The sequence below is a fragment of the Monodelphis domestica genome, chromosome 3 (assembly GCF_027887165.1).
Source record: "Monodelphis domestica isolate mMonDom1 chromosome 3, mMonDom1.pri, whole genome shotgun sequence".
NCBI classification, from domain to species: Eukaryota; Metazoa; Chordata; class Mammalia; order Didelphimorphia; family Didelphidae; genus Monodelphis; species Monodelphis domestica.
Genome location: NC_077229.1, coordinates 164713424 through 164724278, shown reverse-complemented (window position 1 = coordinate 164724278; position 10855 = coordinate 164713424). Strand labels below are relative to the sequence as shown.

Below are 10855 nucleotides of genomic sequence, written 5' to 3'. Positions count from 1 at the left end.
GAGTTGCTTCCATACATTTAGAAGATCCATGTGGACATACACATCTTAGATCCATGCACACACACACACACACACACATCTTACGTGTGGAACATAGATAGGTGATCATTATAAAGAAGAAAGTGAAATGACTAGGAAAATACTCATCTATGTTCCTTTTGGGGAGTTGAAGAATGTGACCAAGAAGACAGGCAAGAAACACTGACCCTTGGAACTAAGCAATAAATATAAAATTTCTCACAAGTAGGGGACTGGACAGTTTCAGGACATTAAGAAAAGCCCAAGAAACAATTTTAGATGAGAAAAATAACCCCATAACAAGTAGAAGCAAAGTGTCAGAGAGGGATAAATGGCTTAGCCACAATAACTATAAGAATGGCTGGAAAAAAATTTAGCAAGAGCTTTTTTTTTAAAGGAAGAATTAAAATAGACTTCTGAAGGAAAAAGTAACAGAACATAAGGTGAATAACTTACTGAAATGATGGACTTCTTAAAAAACATGAAGTAATTAAAATTATTGACTTTAGGAAAATACAAGAGTTATTGGAATAAAATCAGAAGTTTGAAAAATCAAAGAAAATATTAGATAACTATTATAAAAGATAACTAACCTTAGGAAAAGACAAAGAAGAAAATTTAAGAATCATTAAGACCCTGGAAATCATTATTACTAATAAATGGTTAAAAATATAAAATATTAAAAAATAATTGGATTAAGTTCTCATGCTGGGGTGGGGGGAGCTACATGTCTGACTACTTCTAAACTATGGCTGTGATTTTACAGAGGCCTAATCTCACTACTGGGGGCTATACATAAGAAAAAATTCCCAGGGCCATATGGAGTTACAAGTAAATTCTATCAAACTTCTTAAAAACAATATGTAAACTATTCGGCAAAATAAGAAAAAAAAATCAGATATATAAGCATGAAACCCTATCATTTTCCTTTGGAATTATACCTTGGATGCAAAGGTTTTTAACATAAGGTCCATGAACTCAGTCTTTTAATATTCTGATATTTCTATTTCCACAAAATTATTTTCCTTTTTAACTCAATGTAGGCTGTTTTGTTCATTTTAAAACATTATTCTGAGAAAGGATCTATAGTTTCACCAGACTGCCAAAGGAATCTATGTCATAAAAAGGTTTAAAATTCCTGTTTTCGTGCATAATTGTAAGTCATTTTAAAGAGAAAACCTTGAGAATTTTGGGTGTTCTTGTGACTATAAAGGACTAAGAAAAACAAAGGTATCCCTTCATGTTTTCTACAACCTTCATTCTTCTATGTCTTTGGTCCTCTGTTCCCAGCTACCTAGCTGAAAGACATTCTTTAAGTTGAGACTGGGCTTATTTACCACTATGGAGGCACAAGAACCAAAATAGCTCCTTTGTACCAAAGTCATGTTCAGCATTCCCATATTATGATTCAACATTATCTCTCTGAGAAAATGTATTCTGTGTTCTCAATTGGAACTTAGAATTAGGAGTGCATTTCACCCTGCCTTGACTGGCATCAAAAGTGAGGATGCCTACTCTGATCCCAGCAACAAGGAGTAGAGTAAAGTCTCCAGTACTAACAGTGGTAAGAGGTCACATCATGTCATGGGGAATGCTTTCAGAGGATGCAAGGTCCCTTTTCTTTGCTAAACAAAAGGTCTTCTCTTTAGCTTTCATTCATTGGTCATCACCTTTCCCTACTTCTCTCTACTGGTTTTTTGTTTGTTTGTTTGTTTTGCTTAGGTTTCCACTAGCCTAAAAAAAAAAATCAAACCAAGCAAAACAGCAACAATCCCTAAAAGCTTCCTAGCCAATCAGGCCATTTTCCTCCCCTTCATTTCTCCAATTCACTAATTTCTTGACCTCTTAAAATATGACTTTCGCCACAAGGATGTGTTGGAATCAATACAGAGGGAACAGGGATTAGTGTAGACTGAGAGATGGAGCATGTTCTGGTGGCAGAAAGTTTAACAAGAATGTGAGATATGAGAAGAGTAGGAGATTAAGAGAAGTCTGGAGAGATAGGGTAGTTGTTTAGTTTTTCAGTCATGTCCGATTCCTCATGACCCTGTAAGCCACAGCAAACCAGTACTGTCCAAGAGATTTTCTTGCCAAAGAAAATCTATTTTGTGCTATTTCCTTCTATATGTGCTATATTTCTTCTATAATGTGCTATTTCCTTCTCCAGTGGATTGAGGTAGACGGAGAATAAGTGACTTGCCAAGGGTCACACAGCTAGTAAATGTCTTATAGGAGCTCAGTTCTTCCTGACTCCAAGACCTAGAGCTCTATCCACTGAGTCTGCCTTTTAAACAGTTTAGAATAGTGTTAGTATTTCAAAAGCAAGTACCCTTAATTACTTTCTTCATCATTCCCTTCTCCTACATTCATCTGATCAGTTGCCAACTCCCATAGGTTCTATTTCCAAGTAGTTTTAAAGTTTCTTACCCATATATTGCAGGAGAGAAAACTTACCCATAATCCTTTTTAAAGTTCCATATTCATATTTTGCAGATGAGAAAACTGAAGTTCAGGAATTGTGAATGATCTCTTGCATGACTGGTAAATGTTGGCTATTTTCCCTTTTTTAAGTTTTGTCAATGGGTTTGTTATTACATTGAAACAAATATTATCTTCATTTAGTAAGAGATATTGTGTAACAAAATAAAACAGTTAAGCAAACATAATAACAATATAATGATCTTATCTGAAAGTGCATATGATATTTCACCTTGGTAGCATCTTCATAACTTTTTTATTTAAAACTTTTTTTAATTAATGGAAAACCATTTTCCCCTCTTTCCAACTTATTAAAAAAAAGAGAAAATAAAAATAAATTCCTTCTAATAAGCATTCATGTTAAAACAAAACAAATGACCTCATTGGCTGTGAATGTGTGTGTGTGTATACAAGTATTCCTTCTCAGGGGTTAAGGGTGTGGTGTCCCCAAGATTTGGGAAATCTGCTAAAATTTCTCAGTCTGTCTTTTGTACCATAGAAGAAGCTTGAATTTTTCTTTCTTTTTTCTTATAGGGTCTTTAGAGAACCTTATTGTAAAACTTGATTTAGTATTTGGTTCTAGGCTATATGTTGGTCAATGTTAAGTAGAAACAATTTTCTAAACTTTTTCTGTGCCATCTGCTGGCCTTCACATGTTGCTGCAGCTTCCACAAAACTTCCCCCAAATTCCTATTTAATTTCTTATGCTGATCCACAATATGTCACAACTGTGATGGGGAGATTGGTAAGAGGGATGCCTGTACATATGTATAAAATACATGGGTATATGTTATATACATATATATCTTTGTGTCTACACACAGCCTCATTTTGGAAACCTAAATCTGTCAGCTGTCAGGAAGTAGATAGTATCATCTTTGGAATCATGGTTGGTCTTTGTTCTGATCATCGTTCTTTGCATCTTTCAAAATTATTGGTCTTTCTACTGTCATTACTGTATATTTTGTTCTGGTTGTCATTTCATTTTCCATCAGTTTATAAAAGCTTTTAGACTTGTTCATTTTTGTCATGTTGATGTTAGACTATAAATTGCTTTCATTCTGCTTACTTCAAATGACATCAGTTCATACGTCTTTCCATGTCTCTTTGAAATAATCAATTTCCTTATTTCTTACAGCCCAATAATATTCCATCATATTTATATGGTGGATGTGTTCGGCTTTCTTTTGACCAGTGTAATTGAAAGTGACTTCCAAATGATGCCAGCTTCCCCAACTCTTTCCATGTTTATATAGTTTTACTTGCACAACCTGAACCTGGTTATGGTCCATCTTTCCTCCAGTTTTCCCCACTATAGCATGGCCTCCTTTTCTTTTTTTCTTATGTCTTCAAAACATAATAAAACTATTTCTAGGCCTTCTGTCTCAATTGATTACCTATTGTGATGTGAAGATTTAATACCCTCCCCCATTATAATATAGTTCATCCTTCTGGCTATTCACTTGTATTTACCATTTTATTTTTCTCTTGACTTCTGCATTTGTATTTTTGTTCTAGTTTTCCATCAGGAAAGGAATCCAAGCCTCCTAGAACTCCAAGTCCAGTCTGGTTCTCTTTTCATCCCACCAGTCTTCCTCCAGTCTTTCATTCTTTAGGGTGTTACCTGGATAATCCTTCCTGGAATTTAACCATAATCCTTCAATCTCCTTATCTCTCAGATAAGACAAACCAACAGCAGCACACCCACAGCTGCCTACTGAATATGATCTATATTTCTTAGCACTCAAAGTTTTCCACAATGGACTTAAATCATCCTTGCAGTCTTATTGCATAACTAGTCTTCCAGCAGATAGCTATCACAGTGAATAGCACCCTGGTCTTAAGAGTCAGGAAGACCCGAGTCAAAATTTTGCCCCAGACCCTGTCTAGTAGTGTTATTGTTCACACTTTTTAATTCATGTCTGACTCTGTGACCCCATTTGGGGGTTTTCTTGGCAAAGATCCTGAAGTAGTTGTCCGTTTCCTCCTCTGGCTCATGTTACAGATGAAGAACTGAGAAAAACAGGGGGAAGTGACCCGCCTAAGGCTGCACAGCTAGTAAGTGTACAAGGTCAGATTTGAACTCCAGAGGAGTCTTCCTGTCTCTAGACATGGCTTGCAATCACCCACATTGCCACTAGCTGCCCTTGACACTCACTTGCCTCAGTGCCAGAAATTGGGTCATAATAGCACCAAGTATTATTGTGAGGACCAATGAGATAACATTTGTAAAGCACTTTGCAAATCTTAAAATACTCTATAAAAACAGCACAAGCCTGCTATTTAGGTTCTCCCATTCTCTTTCCATTTCCTTGTAGCTGGATACCTTGCTCATTGTCCTCCAAGTCAGTCTTTGATTCCCTGAATTCCTTAAATAGCTACCTGTTGAGTTTCTTTTATTTTAAGGATCAATTCAGATTATGTCCTCCATAAAACCATATGCATGCTTCCCACTTGGAAGTGACATCTGCCTTCTCAAAGTTCTCCAGCTTGCTGGAACTGTCCTTTGCATTAATTTGAATGAGGGTTATTCATATGTTCTCCAAATAGTCAATCTACTTTAGATGGTGAAACATTGGAGAATGGGACAGGACAATCATTTAATCTTTTCTACACTATTCCTAACATAGCGATTTGTTTGTAGTAGATGACTTATAATTATTGAATTAAATACCCTTTTCTGTTCTTTCCCACTCTTTACTACTACTACTACTAACTTGATTGAATAAAGTTATTAAGGTACTATCAACCTCATATTATGGCACTATTGTAAGAAGATGACATGGGTCATAATTTCAAGGGATTTATAAACTAGTTGAGAAGACAAGAGTCATGTAAGAATTTTTTTTAAATCAGGTTAAAATTGAGCTAGTCTAAGCCTTTGTATTTATAAACAATTTAAAATTTATCAGTGAAATTATAGAATTTAGTAAGAGAGTAAGCTAATCTCTACAAAAAGTGGCACAGGAGATGAGTGCTACCTGGAGTCTGGAAAACTCATCTTCCAGAGTTCAAATCCTTGATGTGTGACCCTGGGCAAGTCCCTTAATCCTGTTTGCCTCAGTTACTTATTTGCATAATGAGCTGCAGAAGGAAATGGCAAACCAGTCCCAAATGGGGTCATGATGAGTTGGACATGACTGAAATGGATGAAAACAACACTTGGGAAATAGTAAAAGGTAAATAGTAAGATGAACTTTCCCCAAATCTTCAGTGATAAGAAAATTATTCAACAAAAGTAGAAATCCTGCCAGTTCTATTGCCCTGCTCTATCAGTACCTGATCCAAATCTTCTTTCTTACCTAGTTTCATTGACTGTAGGCAGGAATTTTAAGATACCAGTACTTGAGTGAAAAATACGGTTTCCAAAGGCTGTTGGGAATACTTTTTAACCATGACAGATTTTTTTTTTTGGCAAAACCAAAGAAATTCGATTTACAAAGTCAATGACAGAGTCAAAACAGAAGCAACTTTATTTAAAGGAGTGCTCTTAGAGTTTTCTACTAGCTGAGATTTGAAAAAGTTAATATTTACTTACCTTGGTTCCACTACAGCAAAACTGATCAACATGTCTAAAATATTCCAGACAAACTAAGGGAGAGGAGAATAATACCTCCACTTAGCTACATACTTGAGATATATTTATGGGTCCATAATTTCACAGTTTTGGGAACTGGAAGGGACCTGAAAGGTCATTTAGTCCAACCTTTTAATTTTACAGATGAAAAAAATGAGGCCAGGGAGACTAAATGCTTTGCCTAAGATCACATGGGTAATATGTAACAGAATTGGGACTTGAATGCGGTTCTCAGGTTCTAAACATAGCATTCTTTCCCATTGTGCCACAATCCTATAAACACTGGTTCGGAAGAGGAGCAGAGATTTAAGAATATAGAAATTCCACAGGATAAAAAGGGTCAGAGGAATTATAGAGAAAATTCAGTTTATTTTCTTACAAAAATTACTCAACATTTTATACATATTTAATTTATCAGAGGAAAAATAATGATAGCATCATTTTTCTTTAATGGACATTATTTATATTGCATGGAATATAGCTTGAAAAGTAGTCGAGGTGAGAAGTAGCCTTGAACTTGGTGAAAAATACAGCATATCCATTTCTAGTGAAAATGTGCTCCCCCAGAAAGTTTTTTTTTTTTTAAATAAGGCTTTGACTTGGAATTAAGAAATGTCAAAAGAGAAGAAAGGCTAAACCCATGGTAAGAAAGTGAGAAATTAGCTGTGGCATTATGTGCAGTTTTCATTATAAATGGACACATAGGGGAAATTCTGCATTTTAAGTTTTTACTCAGGACAGGAATTTGCCCAGGTTCTAGCAATCCAAACCAAAGATAACTTTTAGCATAGAAACAAAGACCTGCCTTGAACATAACAAGGGAAGCATTAGAATAAAAAGGTAACTTGGAAAAGATTACTTCTGGTTTCCTTGGCCTCCTTCAAAACTCAGCTCAATTAATTCTCCCCTTTTCAAGAGGCCTGGGTCTCCCCTGGATCAGCTTCATTTTACACTGTATGTCATTTTGCATATAATGCCATTTGCATAGTCTCTCATTAAATTCAAGTTCCTTGAGGTCAAAGATCCATTTGGTGTCTCCAGCATTTAGCACGGTGCCAGTCACATAGAATATACATTTACTAAGTGCTCATTGACTAACTGTACTTCTAAACAGAACTAGACAGTCACAAGACAAAACCTAAAATAGGCATTAAAACGTACAGACCAGGATCCAAAGTAACAGATTCAAAACGTACAGACCAAAGTGACATTTTCTGGGTGTCTGAAATATTCATGGACATGTAAGGGTGCTGAAAGGTTCCTTAATGCCTTTGTAAAGAAGGAATCGTAATCTAAAACACACAAATACCCAATGTATACTAGCTTCACTTATTCAGTGACTGCATGGTTTAGAAATCTACACCATGATTACTAGTCACACTTTTTCATTGTTAAATTTCAGTTGAAAAGCTTCTAGGACTTCATAGAAGAAAATGGGTAGTTTTCATCTGACCTAAGGATCTATTCTAGGGGCAGCTCGGTAAGAGAGTGGAGTGTCAGGGTTGGGGCAAGGAAGACTCATTTTCATGAGTTTAAATCTGACCTCAGATACCTACTAGCTGTGTGCCTCTGGGCAAGTCACTTAACCCTGCTGTCTCAGTTTGCTCATCTACAAAATGGAAGGAAATGATAAACCACTGCAATGTCTTTGCCAAGAAAACTCTAAAAAGCGATCAAGAAAACTCAGACACAACTGAAAAAGGACTGAAAACAAAATGATGCCTTCCTTGGAAAATCGAGATGACAGCATCAAGAGACCTAGGCTTGTGTCCCAACTTTGTTGTTAAATAGATCTGTGACCTGGAAGAGGTGAAGGGACAACTTTTCCATGCTTCGGGTCCCTTAACTGAGACTAAAAGATTCGGGATTCTTGAGGTCCCTTTAATGACTATGTCAACAAATGACTAACACCATCAACTGGCTAGAAAATGGCAATCTTGATTTTCATAGGAATGATGAAATGAATAGGGTTTTGTTTTGTTTTTTTTTGCTGTTTCTCTTGGAAGACTCCAGGTAGACTCAATGAGTGTTATAAGCCACCAAATACAATACTTTTAATTATATGTATCTTAGTTAAGCGATTCTTGATTGACTCATGGAAAAATGAGCTATTATGAGAGGCAACCTAGAATAAGCAGCAAACCTGTCATGGAATGTGAGTGGGATGATATCAGTGCATGGACACTGCACAAAATTAAGTATGAACAAAGCTCTAACCATTCCGAGTCTATGAAAAGGCTTCAGGATCTCAAGATCTGACATAAATAAAGAACTGATCAGTTAAGAAATTGCCAGGCCTTCTTGCTCTAAGCAACTTACTAACATTCCTTGGTTCCTTGAAGAGATACTGGTTAAGTTTTTCAGGAGAGGGGGAGTGGCAATCCCCTGGGGGTGAGATGAGATCTGCCCCTTAGGAAAATCCAGCTCCAGAAGGGATTTTTCACAATTTGCCTACTAGCACTGAGTAAGGAACTGAATGAATAGCTCTCCTGGAAGCATCCAAACCTGACTTCCATTGCTGACATCATAAAAGCATTTCTATCACTTATTTGTTCCTATAATATACTTGTAAGAAAGGAAGTCAGTTAGACTTCCCATTTTATAAACAGGGATGCAGATACTAAAAAGATAATAACATCCTTATCAAAATGATTCCATCAATTCAATCTCCCCCCCTCCCCCTTTACTGGAAATGAAAAATAAGCAGGGCAATTCTGGGTAATGGAGACAGAAGCAATTGTTCTTGCATGTACTACATTTTCTAGATATCATCTTTCACATAGCAGGCACTTTTTAAGCACTAGTTTGATTAGCAAAAGAGAACAACAGCAAAGTACAGCAAAAACTTTTATCAATTAATACTCAAAAATTATTTAAGTACCTACATTATACCAGGCACTGTCCTGGGTGCTGGATATAAAAGTACAAGGAAGGAAACCATTTCTCCTTCCCAGGGAACTTATATTCTTAAATGGAAGGTAAGTATACATGTAACATATGCAGAAAAATATAAAGTGAATAAATATAATTACATGCAAAATAATTAAATATAAGGTAACTTGGGAGGGAGGTCACTAGTAATTATGGGAAGATCAGGAAAGGCTTAAAGCAGAAGACAGTGCTTGAATTAAATCTTTAAAGGATATACAAATTAGGGGGCAGCTGGGTAGCTCAGTGGATTGAGAGCTAGCCCTAGAAACCGGAGGTCCTAGGTTCAAATGTGGCCTCAGACACTTCCCAGCTGTGTGACCCTGGGCAAGTCACTTAACCCCCATTGCCTAGCCCTTACCACTCTTCTGCCTTGGAGCCAATACACAGTATTGACTCCAAGATGGAAGGTAAGAGTTTAAAAAAAAAGAAGATACGAATTAAACTAGCATTTAGTGCTTTGAGGTTTGCCAAGCTCTTTACAAATATTAATCATTTTCAAGCACCCAGGTGGGTAGGGGCTACTCCATTTTATAAATAAAAGTTAAATGCTTAGTCACATGGCTTGGAAATATTTGAGGTCAAGGTCTTACTGTGGCGATTAGCTGCCTCAACTCTGAACTGAAGGTCAGAAGCAGCCCATTCAAGGCATATGGGACAGTTAGGGCAAAGGTGTAGACATGGAGAAGCGGAGGGTCATGTGTGGGAAACAGGGGAAAGGCTAGATCACAGAATTTAGGAATAGGAAGTAATACCTCTTGAAGTTATACAGTTAATTTGGGACTAGGCTATGTAGGCTTTAAAAGCTAACCACAAGTTTCTATTTTATCTCAGAGTCCCTGGAGTTGGTGGGAGTAATCACGTAATGAAATCTACATTTAAGGAAATGCATTTTGGCAGCGGTGGGTAAGATGAAATGGACTGGGGAGAGGCATGAGGTGATGGCTCACTTCTAGACGAGAAACAGAAGGGTTTGAACTAGGTGAGAGTTGGGCAAGAGGAGAGAAGTATGGGAGATGTGAAGGCAGGAAAGACAAGATTGGGAAACTGTTTATGTCGAAGTTAAGGCGGAGTCCAGGATCAGATTGAGATCAGGAACCTGAGAGATTGGAAGGACGGTAGTGCCAGAAATAGGGAATCAATTAATCAATGAACTAGCATTCATGAAGTCCTTCAGTTTGTCAGGCATGGTGCTAAGTGTTGGGGACACAAAGCCCAAACACATGCAGTGGGAGGAGATAGCATACAAATAAGATATATACAGGATAAATGGGGGTGGGGGGGAGAAGGGTAATTTCAGAGAGAAAGCCCTGGGACTGAAGACTGGGAAAAGCTTCTTCTTTTTGTGAGAGACTTGAAGGAAGCCAGCGAAGCTGGGAGACAAAGATGAGGAGGGCAAACTCAGGAGTCAGGGGCACCCGGTGAAAATGTTCAGTTGGGAGTGTCACTTACAAGGAATAGCAAGGACACCATTACTAGATCACAGAGGTATATAAATGCATAATATAACACATAAAAAATAAATTCATACATTAATAAGATACAAGGAGACTGGAAGTCTCCTACCTGGAAAGGTAGGAAGGGGTCAGGTTTAAAAGCCAGATGACTATCTTTGATCATGGAGGCAACAGGGAGCTGCTGGAATTGACTTAATAAAGGAATGACATGGTCAGACCTGTTCTTCAGGAAGATACTAGATAGCCGAATAGCAGATGGAATGTGAGTGGGGAGAGACTTGTGGAAAGGAAGATCAGTCCCTAAAGTACTGCAATAGTCCAGGTGAGAGGTGGCGAGAGGCTGCATCAGGGTGGGGCAGCATCTGGGAAGTTTGGGAGAAGGGAAGAGTTTAAAGGG

The 10855-nt window shown here is 37.3% G+C and overlaps 1 long non-coding RNA gene across 1 annotated transcript; it reads left to right on the top strand.

Annotated features, from left to right (window-relative positions):
- Positions 1-1506: 1506 nt before the first annotated feature.
- LOC103105993 (uncharacterized) lies at positions 1507-9903 on the top strand. The gene is made up of 3 exons (XR_465300.3): positions 1507-1582; positions 2512-2559; positions 9836-9903. It is a non-coding gene; the product is annotated as an uncharacterized LOC103105993 (long non-coding RNA).
- The last annotated feature ends 952 nt before the right edge of the window (positions 9904-10855 follow it).